The sequence below is a fragment of the Pleurodeles waltl genome, chromosome 8 (assembly GCF_031143425.1).
Source record: "Pleurodeles waltl isolate 20211129_DDA chromosome 8, aPleWal1.hap1.20221129, whole genome shotgun sequence".
Taxonomy (NCBI): domain Eukaryota; kingdom Metazoa; phylum Chordata; class Amphibia; order Caudata; family Salamandridae; genus Pleurodeles; species Pleurodeles waltl.
Window position 1 is genome coordinate 217959405 of NC_090447.1, and position 17917 is coordinate 217977321.

Consider the following 17917-nt stretch of genomic DNA (forward strand, 5'->3'; position numbering starts at 1 on the left):
AATATATTTTTCTACTTTGGTCACACATTTGGGTTGCTACTATAATCCTATCTGTTCTAAAGTGGATTACAACTCTGATAATAGTTTTGCTATTGGTACATGTGAAATATATTCCTCTCAAAAGCATACTGTCTCCTGTTGTTCTGTGTCCGCAACCACATAATTTTTCTTACAGAACAAAAAGTGGTTATCATGCTGTGAATATCCCTGTGTATCGTGTGCTAGACGGTGCTGCTTGGTAAAGGGTTCTCTGTCAAATTATGGATTCAACATAAATTATTTAAATTCTCTACATTTTAAAAATCTCCATGGATGACATCATAATTTTGTGTCCTTTTGTAAATTCATTAGACGTACCAGCTATTTAACAACACCAAGGAACTCTTTAACATTATTAAGGAATTCTTCAACCCAGTGGCTAGGGAAAACAACAACACACCCTCTCAGGACCTGGTTGACAACCTTGTTGATTTCTTTCACAAGATTGCACCCATATAGAGAAACTTCAGACCCCAACCTACACCTAAGGACCTCATGGACAGAGTTGCACCACCACAACCAACACCAACAAACAACTAACCACATGAAACCTTCTCTCCACCAAGGACACCACCTCCATCATGAAATCCATCCACTCGGAAGCCACCACAGATCCCTGACTTGACCACATCTTCAATCTCAGAAACCAAAGGATAGGCAGGAACTGACCACCTCACTCAACACCTTCATCACCACTGCAACCTTCAATGACACTTGCAAACATGCAGAAGTCAAACCACTACTCAAAAAACGCACCGATACCCTAGTGCACTCAAAAACTACTGGCCAATCTCCTGCTCTCCTACCCAGCTAAGGTACTGGAAAACATCATCAACAACCAACTCATGACCTACCCGGAGAAGAACCAGCTACTTAATGTCTCCCAATCAGGTTTCCGCAGCAGTCACAGCACCAGACCGCCCTGATCACAGACATGGATGACATCTTTACTCTTCTTGACTGAGGAGAAACAGCAACCCTGATCCTTCCTGATCTCTTGGCAGCCTTCAATACCGTATTCCACCACACGCTGATCAAATGACTCCACCACATCAACATCCTAGGGGATACACTCTGATTGATCACATCCTTCCTCACAGGAAGAGCCCAGAGCATTCACCTACCTCTTTTCACCTCAGAACTGAAAGATATCACCAGTAGGGTCCTTCAAGGATCAACCCCCAGCCCCATGCTTTTCACACAAATATGACCCGGCCAGCCAACATCATCTGATTCCACGGCCTCAACATAATCACTTATGCAGATGACACCCAGATAATTCTCTCACTCACCAATGACCCCACCACCACCAAAACCAACCTCCAGAGATGCAGGATAAGTGTTGCCGACTGGATGAAAGAAAACTGCCTGTAGCTAAACACAGACCAAACTGAAGTTCTGATGTTCATCAAGGACAGCAACACATGGAACGATTCCTGGTGTCCTTCAGAATTAGGACCCATAACAACTTCCGCCAAATATGTCAGAAACCTCAGAATCATCATAGAAAACAGGCTCACTAAGGGATCACAGATTATCCCTGTCTCCTCCACATGCATCTTCACTCTGTGCATGCCATATTAGTTCTTCAAGTGGCTACCTGTTAGAAATGGGGTCTTTGGATGGCAGTCAGGTTACCCCCTGTCCAAGTAAGGACCCTCACTCTAGTCAGGGTAAAGGAAAATCACCCTCAGCTAACCCCCACTCACCCCCTTGGTAGCTTGGCATGAGCAGGCAGGCTTAACTTCAGAGTGCTAGGTGTAAAGTATTTGTACCAACACACACAGTAACTTAATGAAAACACTACAAAATGACACCACACAGGTTTAGAAAGAATATGAAATATTTCTTTAAACAAAACAAGACCAAAACAACAAAAAATCTAACATACACAAGTCAAGTTATTGAACAAAATGCAAAAGAGTCTTAAATCCTTTAGAAAACAATGCTAACACTGTTAGCGTTGAAAAGTACCTGGGTCTCATCAAAATAACATGCACGGACAAGCGTGCATCAAAAAAGGTTAGGGATGCATCGATTTCTCACCGCAAGGGAGACCATGCGTCGTTTCTCCTTCTCGGGTCAGATCGACGTGCGTCGTTTCTTTTCCCCGCAGGAGAGCGATGCGTCGATCCAGACAGAACACCTCGGGTCCGTGCAGGCTTGCATTGTTTTTCCACATCCAGCAATGTTGCTTCGTTGCAGCCTCCATCAGTGATGCCGCACATCGTTTCTCCAGCCATGTGCATTGATCTTCCAGCCGAGGAGCGTCGATTTTAGCCCCACGGGCCCCACAAGCTGGCGGCACATCGTTTTTCAGCCGCGCTTAAGGTTGCATTGAAAATTTCCAACACAGCAGTCTGTGTGTGTCTTTCCAACCTTTTTCTGCCCGCTTCACCTGTGAAGTGAGTCCAGGTGCTGTCAGGTGAAATCTTTGATGGCCCTGAGACTTCAACAACAGGAGGCAACCTCAGGACAAGCCCTTGGAGATTTTTTCACAAGCAGGAATGCACAACAAAGTCCAGTCTTTGTCCCCTTACAAAGGCACACGCAGCAACTGCAGGACAGCTCCTCAAAGCACAGTCACAGGCAGGGCAGCACTTCTCATCAGCTCTTCAGATCTTCTCCAGTCAGAGGTTCCTCTTGATTTCCAGAAGTGATCTAAAGTCAGTGGTTTTGGGTGCCCTTCTTTTAACCATTTTGGCCTTCGAAGTAGGCTTATTTGAAATGAAAGTCTCTCTTGTTTGTGAAATCCTGCCTTGCCCAGGCCAGGCCCCAGACACACACCAGGGGGTTGGAGACTACACTGTGTGAGGGCAGCCACAGCCCTTTCAGGTGTAAGTGACCACTCCTCCCCTTCCTCCTAGCACAGATGACTCATCAAGATATGCAGGCTACACCCCAGCTCCCTTTGTGTCACTGTCTAGAGAGACATGCAACCAGTCCAACTGTCAAACTGACCCAGACAGGGAATCCACAAACAGGCAGAGCCACAGAATGGTTTAAGCAAGAAATGCTCACTTTCTAACAATCTTAAAATCAACTTTACTAAAATAAGTATTTTCAAATTGTGAGCTCAGAGACCCCAAACCCCACATGTCTATCCGCTCCCAAAGGGAATCTACGCTTTAATCATATTTAAAGGCAGCCCCCATGTTAACCTATGAGAGGGACAGGCCTTGCAACACTGAAAAACACATTTCGCAGTATTTCACTGTTAGGACATAAAAAATACATTAGTATATGTCCTACTTTAAAATACCCTGTACTCTGCCCATGGGGCTACTTAGGGCCTACCTTAGGGGTTTCTTACATGTAAGAAAATGGAAGGTTTAGGCCTGGCAAGTGGGTACACTTGCCAAGTCGAATTGGTAGTTTAAAACTGCACACACAGACACTGCAGTGGCAGGTTTGGGACATGATTACAGAGCTACTAATGTGGGTGGCACAGCCAATGCTGCAGGCCCACTGGTAGCATTTGGTTTGCAGTGGTAAAGTGCTCAGAGTTCTAAAGCCAACAAAAATAGGTCAGAAAAAATAGGATGCAGGAGGCAAAATGATTGTGGATGACCCTGCATAAGGGAAAAAGTCCAACACTATCCATGCACACAAGATGCACCATGACACAGGCCCTCATCACCGGTAGACTAGACTATGACAATACCCTCCACGTTGGAATCGCCTTTCAACTCCAACAGAGGCTCCAGACTACATAGAATGTCACAGCCAAACTCATCCTCGACCTTCCCTGAAAATCCCACCTCACATCACACCTCAGACAACTTCACTTGCTTCCTGTGCAGAAGAGGTGAGTAGTCAAGCTGCTGACCCACGCACACAAAGCTCTACACATCTAAGGACCCATCTGCATTAACCACCACCTACATAGCAGCAAAAACCTGGAACAGCTTCCCCACGCGCCTCCAGAAAATCACTTCTCATCTGGAATTCTGTAGAGCCCTCTAGACCTGGCTATCCCAATGAGCTACTGAGACCTGTAAGTGCCTTGATACCCTTGAGGGTGATTAGTCTTGCTTTACAAATCCTATTTAATTGATTCAACAATTATTGATAGATTTGAGTTCATGTGCTTCAAATGTCAATGTAGATCCCTATCTCAAAGTACAAAATCATCAGGAGTTGTTTTGATTTAATCATTATGAACATGATTACATTAATTTAATTAACAGTTCCAACGAAATATATAAGAACACACAGTGAGAACACTGCAGACTCTCGCCATAAACAGTCCTAAACATTTCCAGAGAAAAATTCCAAATTTCATTTGTGATGAAAGGTCTGGACCATCCTAATTGTATTATTCCTGGGAATCAGGAAACAGGAAAAATGTTTTGATTACTGATTTATTTAAGCCAACATTTTATAGATTCATTCGCAGAACAAGGCTATGCATATTTGAAAGAAATTATTAATGAGAAATACGTGTGGTGGATTATATTTTGCCAAATTAAAGGGAACTGATAGCTTATTTAGGGCACACATGATATCCTGAGTAATGATAGTTCTAAACATGACTGTGCAACACACAACATGCATGAGCTTTGCATCTCGGAAAGCTGTAAAAACACCATAAATTACTGAAATCAGTATAATACAGTTTATAGATTGGAATTGGAAGCAAAATATTATTGATTTAAATGAAATGGTACAGAATGGAATATACGATTTAACCTTGTTTAAATCAAATGGTATATCTTTATGACCAATAGATACTGATGCATACATGCACATGTTTCTGTCAGAAGCTGCTGGTGCATTTGCATGCAGACCTGATCCTAGCTCTAACACATATTCTCATGACTTTAACTAGTTTGAGTGCTGTAAAAGAACATCTATCCTTCAAAAGTGGTCCAAGCAAAAAATTATTGTTGGTGTGGACATTGCAGGTACCAAAAATGTATTTTTACTCTGAAGGGCTATGGGGGTCATTCTGAATTTGACGGGCGGCGGAGGCCGCCCGCCAAAGTCCCGCCGGCAGAATACCGCTGCGCGATCAAAAGACCGCCGCGGTAATTCTGAGTTTCCCGCTGGGCTGGCGGGCGACCGCCAGATGGCCGCCCGCCAGCCCAGCGGGAAACCCCCTTCCATGAGGATGCCGGCTCCGAATGGAGCCGGCGGAGTGGAAGGGGTGCGACGGGTGCAGTTGCACCCGTCGCGATTTTCAGTGTCTGCTTGCCAGACACTGAAAATCTTGGTGGGGCCCTGTTAGGGGGCCCACAACACCCGTTACCGCCAGCCAGGTTCTGGCGGTCAAAACCGCCAGAACCAGGCTGGCGGTAAGGGGGTCGGAATCCCCATGGATGCGCTGCTTGCAGCGCCGCCATGGAGGATTCCCTTGGGCAGCGGGAAACCAGCGGGAAACCGGCAGGACACCGCCGGTTTCCCGTATCTGACCGCGGCTGTCCGCCGCGGTCAGAATGCCCATGGGAGCACTGCCAGCCTGTTGGCGGTGCTCCCGCGGTCGTTGGCCCTGGCGGTCCATGACCGCCAGGGTCAGAATGACCCCCTATAGCTGTTGTATGAGGCAAAATCAGTTTATAACAAACTCATAACTCTGCTATATCCGATTTAAGACAAGCTACCAGAATAAATCTAATGTTTATTAAAGTTTCATTTCAGTTGTGAAGTTGGATTTTTTAATACATATTTAGAAAAGTGACTTAAGATAGATTGTGTCTGTATGAACTTTCATGTGCCTAACCAGCTTTAGCCTGCTGGCAGATTACCCTGTCAGTGCTTCCTTTTATTGAGGCATAAAAACTGCTTCTACTAACCGTAAACAATGACTTTGGATTTTTGGCACAGAGACCTGGGTGTGATGTAAGTGCTATATATCATCTGAGGAAGGGCAACTAGGGGAGGTTTAGGAATTTCATTGACTAGACAGGGGCCAGACTTAGAACAGCACATTCATAGGTAAGTGTAAACTGGGATCTGGGGAAGAGAAACCTTTTGTCTTCTGGCCTCACTACAGTCAGTCTGGAATTACTCCAATGGAAAGGTCAGCTGGTTCCAGAACTAGCTTGGTGAAATTGAGGAGGAAGGAAAGCGTATGTTGCCTACATACACCATCACACCCTGATTGCCACACAAACCTCACATTTCCCAGAGTAGAAATACTGTACTATCTTGTATTTGATAGTTTGAAGTAAGGTGAATCGGCTGTCCTGAAAAAATGGGAACTTTGCACTTGGGAACGTTTTCCTCATTAATTAGAGAGTGTCCAGTAGTCAATCCCACCTAGTGGCTAGTGAATGCTACTGGCCACAGTTCATCAGAAGACTTCCTGGACCTGCATTATAAGTGAAAAAGACTAGACTTGCTGATTAAGACCTGTGTGGAAACTGGAAGGAGTGAGCCTCCTTGTACCTATTCCTATGACTAAGAAGTGGACTTCAGGCTCAGTTGGTTGACCTTCTATGTGGCCACAGGGACACACCAAGTTACAAGAGGTGTTTTACCAGAATTGCCCAGATGTCCAGTAGCAAATTAACCTGAACTAGTCCCTGCTGGTAGACTCTGGCCCCTAAGAGCTGCCTTCAGGTCCTGAGAGCCTACGTTGTGATCCAGAGGAGCTGCTCCAGAATCTCTGAAAATTTGGGACTTAAAATATTTGTTCTACTTCCAAAACATGGAGCTTCACTAGGGCCTTGCTGCAACAATGGCTGAATTCTAAGGAACTTTGGGCTTGATTTAGAGTTTGGGGTATGAGTTACTTCTTCACTAATGTAATGGATATCCTGTCCACCGTATTACTGTTTCCATAGGCTGTAATGGAATTGTAATACCGCGGACAGGATATCTGTCAAGTTTGTGATGGAGTGATCCTTTCCTTCAAACCCTAAATCAGGCCCTTTGTCAGATATGGTGCCAGACTTGCCCTGCTGGTGAATTTTGAGCTTCACAAAAATACTTATTAATGCTTTACAATAGGTTTGCTGCTCTTTTGTGACACAACCCTGGTGCAAAGTGTTGAGGTTCGATTTACACTCCAATGCAAACCATGATTTGCATTGGAAAGCATTCCAAGGTAACATAAACTTGTGCTGTAAGCTACTTTGCACTACTTATCACTTTGCATCAAGGGGGAATTTGGGTGGGACATTTGTTTTCTGATGCAAATCCCTTTCTACTAAAATTCATGGACATTCAAATACTGAGCTTTGAGGCAAAACCCTATGCCTCCTGAAGGCAGGCATAATGATGAGAAATGTTTTTTTTTTTTTTTTTTTTTTCACTTTCCATGTATGTTGCATTGTACAGCACAAATGCAAAGTGAGAAAAGCCTTAAAGCATAGTTTATTTACTGGAATTGCCCCCTTCACTTTAGAGAACACACCTCTGACCATGGCATTTATAGGAAACTGGGTTACTGATTGAGGGGGGCGCAACCCTTCTCAAGAACAACCACAGATTTTCTCAGTTTGAAGTCACAAGCAAATCCTAAATTAACCTCTTCTCAACCCTGGGTAGCTTGGCACAGAGCAGTCATGCTTCACTCAGGGGCAATGTGTAAAATATTTGTGCAACACTTTAAACAGTAACACAGTGAGAACACATCACAAAGGGACCCACAACAGGTTTAGAAAGATAGAGTATTGTTTAGTTAGTAAAATATGTCCAACGTGACAAAAATACAGTTAGTAGAACTGGAAATATTGAACTTTAAACATTTTAGTGAAAGTAGCACCAAAGAGCTAAAATCACCAGCTGTGGATATCTGGTCTAGCCACACCCGGACAAAGTCACATGTTCAGGCCAACTACCTTGGAGCGTGGGCCGGTAACACAGACCCAGTTAGGCCTACTGAACAGAATACCTTAAATCCTGGGTTTTGGATTATTGTGAGGATCTGCATCAAAGATGAGTTGCACAGCCAAAGTAATGCATTGGTTTCGAGATGCAACAAGGCTGTGATGCAACGTCTTGCTGCATCATGGTTGAAGATCCTATCAACAAGGGCTTGTGATGTGAGGTTCAGAGTCAAAGATGCGTTGTAAAGTCTGCCTATGTATCAGATCCGAGGAGCTGCAAGGCTTCGATGCATAGTCCGGCGTCGTTGAGGTTACTGTCAGTGAGGGATGAGAGCCTATGCTGAGGATGCTTTGCACAGTGGATGCTCTGATGCAGCGATGGGCTGCAATACGGTTATTTGTGCTGGTTCCGATCCATGCAGGAGTGATATTGCATTGCTTCTGCCCAGGGTTGTGCTGTGCAGCACAGGAGATGAGTTGGTTCCAATGACTTGTAGAGCACTTTTGGCCCACTTCCAATGGTCCAGGACTTGGTAGACTAACACGTGGTAGGGTCCAGGTGCAGGAGCAGAGTTGTTGGAGCCTTCTGTCTCTGAGGCTCAAGTCAAGAGGCCATCCAACTAGCCCTTAGAGTCACTCTGGAGTTCTGAGTTAAATACATGCAGATCCAGTACTTCACCAAGGCAAAGGTGCATCAGGCATCAGGTCAGCTCAGCAAAGCAGAAGTCCAACAAGACAGTAGTCCAGCAGGGCAGCAGTCCAGGAGAGTGTCAGTTCTTCAGCAGAATATCAGTCCTCCTTCCTGATAGAGTTTCCACAGGTCTAGAAGATTAATAAAGAATTGGTGCCAGAGGTCCAATATTTATACGCAGTTGTGCCTTTGAAGTGGGGGAGAAGCTTCTAGAGGTTTCTCTTTCAAGCTCCCAGGAATCCTGCATTCTGTGTGCTGGCTCAATATTATCTACAGGGGGTATGCATCCCTTTGTATGGAGACATGACACAGCCTATTCAAGTGTAAGTGGGGTTCTGCCCAACTCATTCCTCCCATCCTGCCAGCGATGGCCCTTCCAGGCACACCTCAGCTCCCTATTTTGTGTGGCTGTCTAAGAGGAATACACAATACTCAGGCAAAAAAAAATGATATTATCAAAAATAGAGGAGGAAGTTGAAAAGTTTGGGGATACACCACCCTGAGGTTGACAGGTCTAACAGCATCCAAAAGGGCACCAGCGCTGGGGGAAGAAAAATTGTGCCATATCTCAGTAGACATAGTGCATTTTTTCTCTCTTTTTGCCAAAATTCAGCACAAACACTTTGGTTGCTGTACCTTATTGTGTCAAATATTGATAAAGTCTGAAGGTCGAAATCTTGTCGACGCAAAGGTGCTAAAATTATCTGCTCAATGCAAGGACTTCCAAGAATGGTGGAATTTAAGGGGCATATTTATACTCTGTTTGCGCCGGAATTGCGTTGTTTTTTTTTACGCAATTCCGACGCAAAACTAACTCCATATTTATACTTTGGCGTTAGAGGCGTCTAGCGCCAAAGTCCATGGAGTTTGCGTCATTTTTTAGCGTGGACACCTACTTTGCGTTAATGAGATGCAAGGTAGGCGTTCCCGTCTAAAAAATTGACTCCGCGGCATGTGCGCCGTATTTACACTCCCGGGCAAAATTCAAGCCCGGGAGTGGGCGGGTCAAAAAAAATGACGTACGGCCGCTTTTGCGCCGTTTTTTAGCGCCTGGACAAGGCAGGCGTTAAGGGACCTGTGGGCTCGGAAGGAGCCCAGAGGTGCCCTCCCATGCCCCCAGGGACACCCCCTGTCACCCTTGCCCACCCCAGGAGGACACCCAAGGCTGGAGGGACCCATCCCAGGGACATTAAGGTAAGTTCAGGTAAGTACTTTTTTTTTTTTTTTTTTTTTTTTTGTGGCATAGGGGGGCCTGATTTGTGCCCCCCTACATGCCACTATGCCCAATGACCATGCCCAGGGGACAGAAGTCCCCTGGGCATGGCCATTGGGCAAGGGGGCATGACTCCTGTCTTTGCTAAGACAGGAGTCATTTCTATGGGGGTTGGGAGTCGAAATAAATGGCGCAAATCGGGTTGAGGCGAAAAATTCGCCTCAGCCTGACTTGCCCCATTTTTTGACGCCCAAGCTCCATGTCCCCCTACGCCGGCGCTGCCTGGTGTACGTCGTTTTTTTTCACGCACACCAGGCAGCGCCGGCGGCTAACGCCGGCTAACGCCGGCTAACGTCATTGAATAAATACGGCGCCCGCATGGCGCTTCAGAATGGCGTTAGCCGGCGCTAATTTTTTTGACGCAAAACTGCGTTAGCGCAGTTTTGCGTCAAAAAGTATAAATATGGCACTAAATGTTTCCCACTATGAGCTTTTCCCCTCAAAGAAATGGATTAGGGATGACCTTGATGAGTGTATATCTGGCTTAAAGATGACTTCTTTGGTTCCCCTTGTTTGATTTTTATCATTTTGCGCTCTAATTATTTTTTTATTTTTACACATTAGCTGTCAAACTTTGTGAGAAATTGGGGTATTAGTTGAAGGGTTGACTACCCAAATAAGAATCACAATCATTTTCAGGATTAGCCCTTAAAGTCACTAAATTAACCTAAGCTCAACCCCGATAGGAATGGCACAGAGTCTTTAAATAAATAAAGTGACACCAAAATGACAAAAATCCAATAAGGGGAAAAAGGAGTTTAGAACAAATATAGTAAAGTTTAATAAATTAAGTGATTCCGAAAATGACAAAAATGCAATAAGTATAAACAGAGATATGATTTTGTGTAATTTTAAGTAGAATTAGTGCCTTAAAGAACAAAGTACCAATTAGTTATCTGGTCACACTAGACCGGGTCAAAGTCAAACTTTAAGCCTGACCGCAGTGGAGCATGGGTCATCTACAGGGACCAGGTTTGTCCGGGTGGAAACTTTACCTTCTAACTTATTCAGTTTCACATGGGAAGCACTTGTCAATGAGGTAATTGGCAGTCGGGCTGCAGTCTGAATCTAAAGAGGATACAGATGGGCTCGTCAATGGTCGGATGCTGAAATCGTCAGACCTCAATCAGAACCCTGCGTGGGTGGTGTGGTCCTCACTAGTGTAAAAAGCTGGTCACCATTGGAACTTCACATTGGCAGGAGATATGGGATAGGCTTTGTTGTCACGATGAGCTACAAGTGCTGAGGTCCGGAGCCTGTATCCACAAAGGTCTCATCTGTATTTGGATGCAGTTCCACATTGGCCTCTGTGAATTGCACTCATTTTCACGAGAAGACTGGGGGCTCAATTTACAAAGGTGAACTTAGACTTTTGATCTAAACTTAGAGGTCTCATCTGCAGTGGAATGCAGTTCCACATTTAATCAATCAATCAGTTTTTATAGAGCGCAACTAATCACCTGTGAGGGTCTCAAGGTACTAGGAGGGGGCTGACAGAGCCTCACTCGAAGATCCACGTCTTGAGGTTCTTCCTGAAGATGGTGAGCGATGGGCTTTGTCTGAGGTACAGGGCTAGGTTGTTTCAGCTCTTTGCTGCAAAGTAGGTGAACGACCTTCCTCCGGTGGTGGTTTTCCGTATGTGTGGAATGGGGGCCAGTGCTTGCTGGGTGTAGCGGAGGGGTCTGGCGGGGCTCAGGAAAGAGATGTGGTTGTTTAGATAGGCTGATCCGATGTTGTGAATTGCTTGGTAAGTGTGGGTTAGTACCTTGAAGATGATTTGTTTCTCCACCGGGAGCCAGTGGAGGGTCCTCAGGTGCATAGAGATATGCTCCTAGCGGGGGAGGTTTCAGGATGAGTCTGGTGGCAGCATTTTGGATGAATTGCAGCTTTATGATGTTTTTAGTTGTGGTGCTAGCATAGAGTGCGTTGCTGTAATCGAGCTTGCTTGTGACTAAGGTGTGGGTGACTGTCCTGTGGCAGTCTACTAGGATCCATTTAAAAATCTTTTGGAGTTGGCTGAGGGTGTGAAAGCAGGAGGAGGTGACCGTATTTACCTGTTGGGTCATTGATAAGGAGGAGTCCAGGATGATTCCTAGATTGGGGGTGTGGTCAGTCAGAGAAGGCGGGGAGCTGAGAAATGTGGGCAACCAGGAGTCGTCCCAGACTGTGGGGGGCCCTTGGGGCATGGATGCGGCTGCTGGGTGTGGTGATGGTGAAGTGTAAGTAGTGGTGGTCTGTCCAGTGGAGATGGTTTTGATGGTAATCTATTTGCTTGAGGTAAAGGTGGGGTCCAGTGTGGGTCCTGCAGCGTGTGTGGGTGCGGTGACCAGTTGTCTGAGGCAGAGGGTGGCAAGGTTGTCTAGTAGGGAGGTGGTGTTTTGGTTGTTGCGGTCCTCGATGTGGAAACGCAGGTCACCACAGAGCAGGAAGTTGGAGAACGCCAGGGCCAGGGGCGTGGAGATGTCTATAATGGCGTTGATGAATGCTGGGTGGGGACTGGGCAGTCTGTAAACCAGGGTGCCGCAAATGGAGGCGTTGTGGTTGGCGTGGATAAAGAAGTGCAGGTGTTCCACTGAGGTGCAGTGCTTCTCCGTGCTGGCCATGATGCGTAGTGAGAACTTGTGTACTATGGTAATTCCTCTACCGGGATGGGAGGGACGGTCCTTCCTTAGGATGCTGTAGCTATTCGGTATGGCAATGGCGATGTCTGGTCCAGAGTTGGAATTGGTCCAGGTCTCGATAAGGAAAGCGATGTCTGGTCTGGTGGAGTCATTCAGGTCCCAGAGTTTGGTGGTGTGCTTATGAAGGGAGCGTATATTCAGAAGGAGTCTGTTGATGAAGTTGTGGTGGGAGTTGGTGGTTCCGGGTGTGCGGTGTTTCTTCTGATTGCTGTGGCTGCAACTGAAGTAGCAGTCATCCCGGCAGGAGACCAGTCCATGGGTGTCCTTGAGAGATGTGATGCAGCAGTCGCTGAGACGTTTGGTGTTGAGGCGGTGGAGGGTTTGGGTGTCGTAATGGAGGGTGGCCTGCGGGCAGTCCTTTGGAGATCCAAGGTTTCTGATACTGAGCGCGGTCCAAGAGCGGATGGGCTTGCCTTTGGTGCCTTTGGCATAGCCACTATTAAGAAGTGGAGTAAGGCGGGGGTTCAGTCAGCTGAGAGGCGAGAGGGTGGGAAAGGCGCTTTACGGAGGAAGATGGGTGGGGCCACAGGGGCAGCAGTAGCGCAGGAGGAGAAGGGCAGGAGAAAAGGAGTAGGCGTGGAGGAGATAAAGGAGAAAGGAGTGAAGGAGTTAAAAAGGAGCAAAAAAGGAGTAAAAGGAGGTGAGAAAGAGTAAACGAGCACAGATACTTAATTGTGGATGACCACTGGGCCACCAGGAATGAGGGGCAGGTCGAGCCTGCAGGTGGAGGAGGGCCTCAGAGTGAGAAGGCTCTCAGTCCAATCCAGGAGACAAGGAGCAGCTGCAGCCGCAGCAGCAGGAGGAGATTGGGAGGGCAACTGACACTGACCAGAGGTCAGGGGAGTCGCCCTCTCACAAGGCTGCAACTGCCATTAAGAAGGTGAGGTAGGAGGGAGGGTTTGGACAGCTGTGAGGTGGGAGGGTGGGAAAGGAGCTTCATGGGGGTTGGGACCTCAGGGGCAGCAGTGACACAGGAGGAGAAGGGCCGGAGAAAAGGAGTAGAAGGAGTGGAGGAGCGAAAGGAGAAAAAAGGAGTAAAAAAAGAGTTTAAAAAAAAGGTATGAAAGAGCGGAGATACTTACTTGTGGATGGCCACTGGACCACCAGGGACGAGGCGCAGGTGGAGACTGGGAGTGGAGGAGGGCCTCTGACTAAGAAGGCTCTCAGTCTGGTCCAAGAGACAAGGATCAGCGGCAGCAGCAGGGGGAGCTGGGGAAGGCAACAGATGCTGACCACACTGGCCTCTGTGAACTCCACTTATTTTTACGAGAAGACTGGGGGCTCAATTTAGAAAGGTGAATTTAGACTTTTGGCCTTAGTTTATGACTTTGGGAATTCACAAACAGCATTTATTAGTAGTATCTTTAGGTCCAGAATTGAGGCAGATCTCCCCGCTGAGTGCAGGCCTAAAGATATGAATTGGGCCTCAGGGAGGATATTTTCTATGCCTAGAGTCCATTTCTTGCAGTTAAAAGAGTACACTCTAATGCCAGCCAATAGTCCAGGACCTGGGGCACACATCTTGGGGTTTGGATTCACTCCAGCAGAGGCCAGCACTAGGGTTCATGGAGGCCCATTTGGTACTGGTCACCTGGGCAGTTACAAGGGAAGACCTCTGGAATCTTTTTGTGCCCCTGCTGCTCAAACAGGAGCTGAACCAACTAATCCTGGGTTCACAGCACGCAGGACCAGTCTTCCTTCAGTCTTCAGACAGCAGGGCAGTTTTTCTGATTCTCTAATGGTCCAGGAGTATTCTGATGAGAGGTTCTGAGATACCACATTAAACCTAGATCTAGCCTGTGTGTGAGACTGGTTCTGGTCAGTCATTCACCTTTCCTTAGATTTGGCGCCAATGTCTTGGGGAACAAAGGGCAGGCAGGCAAAGGTCTGGGTTGCATTGACAGTGACAGAGCAGACATTTATAGAAGTCAGGAAAGGGTGGGTACACCTCTCACAATAACCTTCGAAGCTCAGAAATGGCTGATTACAACCCCCAGTCCATCCTGATCAGGAAAGGAACTCCCTGTCCTACACTGAAGGGCATTTTATCCCCTATCTAGAAGGAATACACTTAACACTGTCGCGTAGGCTCTCATTATCCTAATGAGACTACTGCATTTGGAGCAACAAGATCGTTCACGATGTGGGGGACTGTGTCTAACCCACGGTGAATGACACTTGTCTCCCTAAATCCGGGTTTTGCTACGGCTAACTAGCAGTGCCTCATCTCTCCCAAATGGAAGAGACAATTGAGCAGCCGAGCGCATGACATCTTAGTACTTCTCAGGGAAGTCGTGGTCACTCAGGTCACAACCGGTTCTGTCATACACAGGACGGTCTCAAATATAAATGACAAAGGCAGTTTAAGTTTTAAAGATTGGTTTAATAAAACGACTGCATTTAAGATAGCAAAGCATGAGCTGCAATAACCAGAACTATACAACACAGTAAGATTAAAATATTAACGATGAGAGTGAAGCACAAGAATAAGGCTATCATAGTGCCACTAGATTATTTTCTCTCTAAGTTATATTTCGAGCACAGCATGTGAAGCTCGAAGGCTGCCTTCCAGGTTCCCCCGGGAGGACATCAACCCTCATACCTGAGCAAAGGCCTGTAATCTGCATCAGCATCTGCAACGGGGCATTCAGCATCTAGTTGTAGGTCCCTGGCTGGAATCTCCCTCTTGACGTGTACTAGGACTAGGAAGTGTTTTTATAACTAACACGCAGATGTTCTAAGAAAATGTCTCTACGTAAGGATGTGTATCTTCTACGAATACTGGAGAATAAACTTCTACCACGTTTACTGGCAATGTACCAGACTATAGCCTTTACTGAAGCACAGGGCGATCAACAATGCATTATTTGAGAACACAGTGCAGAACTAAGCTAAACAGTGTGATAGAAGAAATTAAAACAAGACTGAAAAAACTGGTTATTGTATAATAACAGTGCGAAGATGAATAAAATATATCTAGGGCAGTGACTTTTGGGGGTTTTCACTGCTAGGACATGTAATACTTAGGTGGGCAGATCCTACTTTTTAAATACCGTGCACCTTGCTCTATGAGACTTTAGGGCCTACCTGAAGGGGTAATTATAAATATCACAAAGGAGTAGGTATGAGCTGGCAAATACTCTCTATGCGGGCCTATGACAAGAGTAAATATAGTACACAATGAAGCATTTGGTTTGGCTTCCTAGCTCGCAACATTTAATAAAGGGTACTAATTAATCTTGCATACTGTTTTGATTGGGAAACTAACAACTATTAATAACTAGTTATAATTAACAGCTATTAACAAGTTAACAATAATTGCTAGTACCAGTGCAAATAGCCCATTTTTAGCACATACCCACAGGTCCAAATGACCCCGATAATGTGCCCCTTAGCAACAAAACAAATAATTTAACTTGCCCACATGTATATTCTTTTATTGGCTTTTCTTCTAAGCATCAGACCAATGCATGTTGAATAAAACTGGTGAATAAGGGAGCATGCAATAATTACATTAGAAATGCACAGATAGTAGTAGATGTTCTTTTCATATCCGTTACAGAGTATTCCCTTCACAGATATCTTTTCTGGTAAAGAAAATGTAGATGGTTTATGTTATTAAAATTACCATAAAGCAGGTAAACAAATCCACAGCTGAGCGATGCAGCCTTTATCCTAAGAGACAGCCATTACCGGTGATGTTGCTGCTAATAACACATGGGTGAGTAGATAGCCTTCTCTATTTAAACTGAACTGTGAATCCAGCAAGGCAACGGATGTTATCAGTGCAAAATAGGCTTACAGCATTTGTCTTTGTGTGAAGTACACTGGATTAAAGAGTCTCATGAATATATTTTTCCGGGTGAGAAGAAGGAAATACAACGTCTGGGATGTGAAATGTTTACTTTATTGTACTATAACTTGAAACGACAATTTAAGTTACAGGGGAATCCAGATTTGGATCCACCTTCTCTTTTTCTCTTTAGCTCTCTCTCTTTCTCTAGCTCCCCCTCTCTTACGTGGGAAATCTATCAGAATTAAAACTCGAACAGCAAGACGACCCTTCATTTTCTACTTTAAACAAATGGAAATGTTCAATAAAGTAATTCATGCATTGAAAAAAGTGCTACACGGTAAAATGTTACGTAAAATTATGTTAAGGGGGACTTGTTAGAAGGCAGTGACTCACACCTGTAGGGGTATCTCGGCGCTTTGCTATTCAGAGTAGGTGTAGTGCAGTTAGAACATCCACGTCTTTAAGAGTCTTTTGAACTTGGAGGGCTCTGGCAACACCTACATTTGCAAATAAAGCTTGTTCCAGTGAAGTGGGACAAGATATGAGAAAGATATACCTCCGAGCTCTGTAGGTGCAGATTCGAGCGATTTTTAGTAAAGCTTTCTGAGCAGACCTGAGCAATCTCAGAGGCATGTCGTGGCAGACTATGGGGTTCAGATAAATAGGTATCCACTTGGTTAATGCCTTATGAGTCAAGCAACATAGTTTAAAAAGGTTGTGGAGGAAGATCGTGAAGAAAGGTTGCAGAGCAGTCAAGCTGTTGTGTTCTGCACCACCTGAAGGTTAGTCAGAAGTGAATCATTTGCTGCAATTAGTAATGCATTCCCATAGTACAAGCGACTTGTGAACACTGCTTGGACTAGAGTTTTTCTTGATGCAGAGAGGAGCCATGGAAAGACTTTTGTTAGAAGGCTCATTGTGGCAAAACAAGTATGACATGTTGCCCTAACACGATCTTTCATGGATAAAGGGCCTGATTACGAGTTTGGCAGCCATGGTCCTGCTGTCAAAACAGCATCGGACTCACTGCTGCACCGTTGACAGTCCACCTGGCCAATGTGTCTGTCAGAGGGTTGACCGCCAGTATTACCTTGGGCCGAATCACAAAGTGCTTCCTGCCACTGTGACGGTCCAACCACCACATCTGAGGTGGCAGAAAGGGAGGGAATTAAGGCTGAAACTCACCTGTATTCAGCTTCACATATCCTGTGCTACCATAAAGCCGATCCTACAAACCCTGCCATTGCTGTTCCTGCTTGATGATATCCAAAGCCAACACCGTTGTGGATGCAACCATCCAATAGCATTCACCTGTTTCCATTGACTCCTCAGCAAATAGATGCCCGCCATGGACCTGGCAAGAGGTTTGTGGTCCCTGGTGCTAAATATTTTGTGGGCTCCTGTTCAGAATTGTTCTCAATGTATGATCCAATTACAGCTTTATGATGCCCTCTTTGGCCGGGTCACTGACACTGGACAGGCACACTGTACAAAAGTTGACATGTGTTCACATTTCATAATCAGGGGTTATTATATTGTGTCACACAGCAGCACCTCCTCATCAATATCACAGCTTTTAATCTCTGTAACGCCCTCACATTGTCCACATGCAAGGTCTTGTTGTTATATCAAAGATATATCCGTATGGATATGTCATGAACG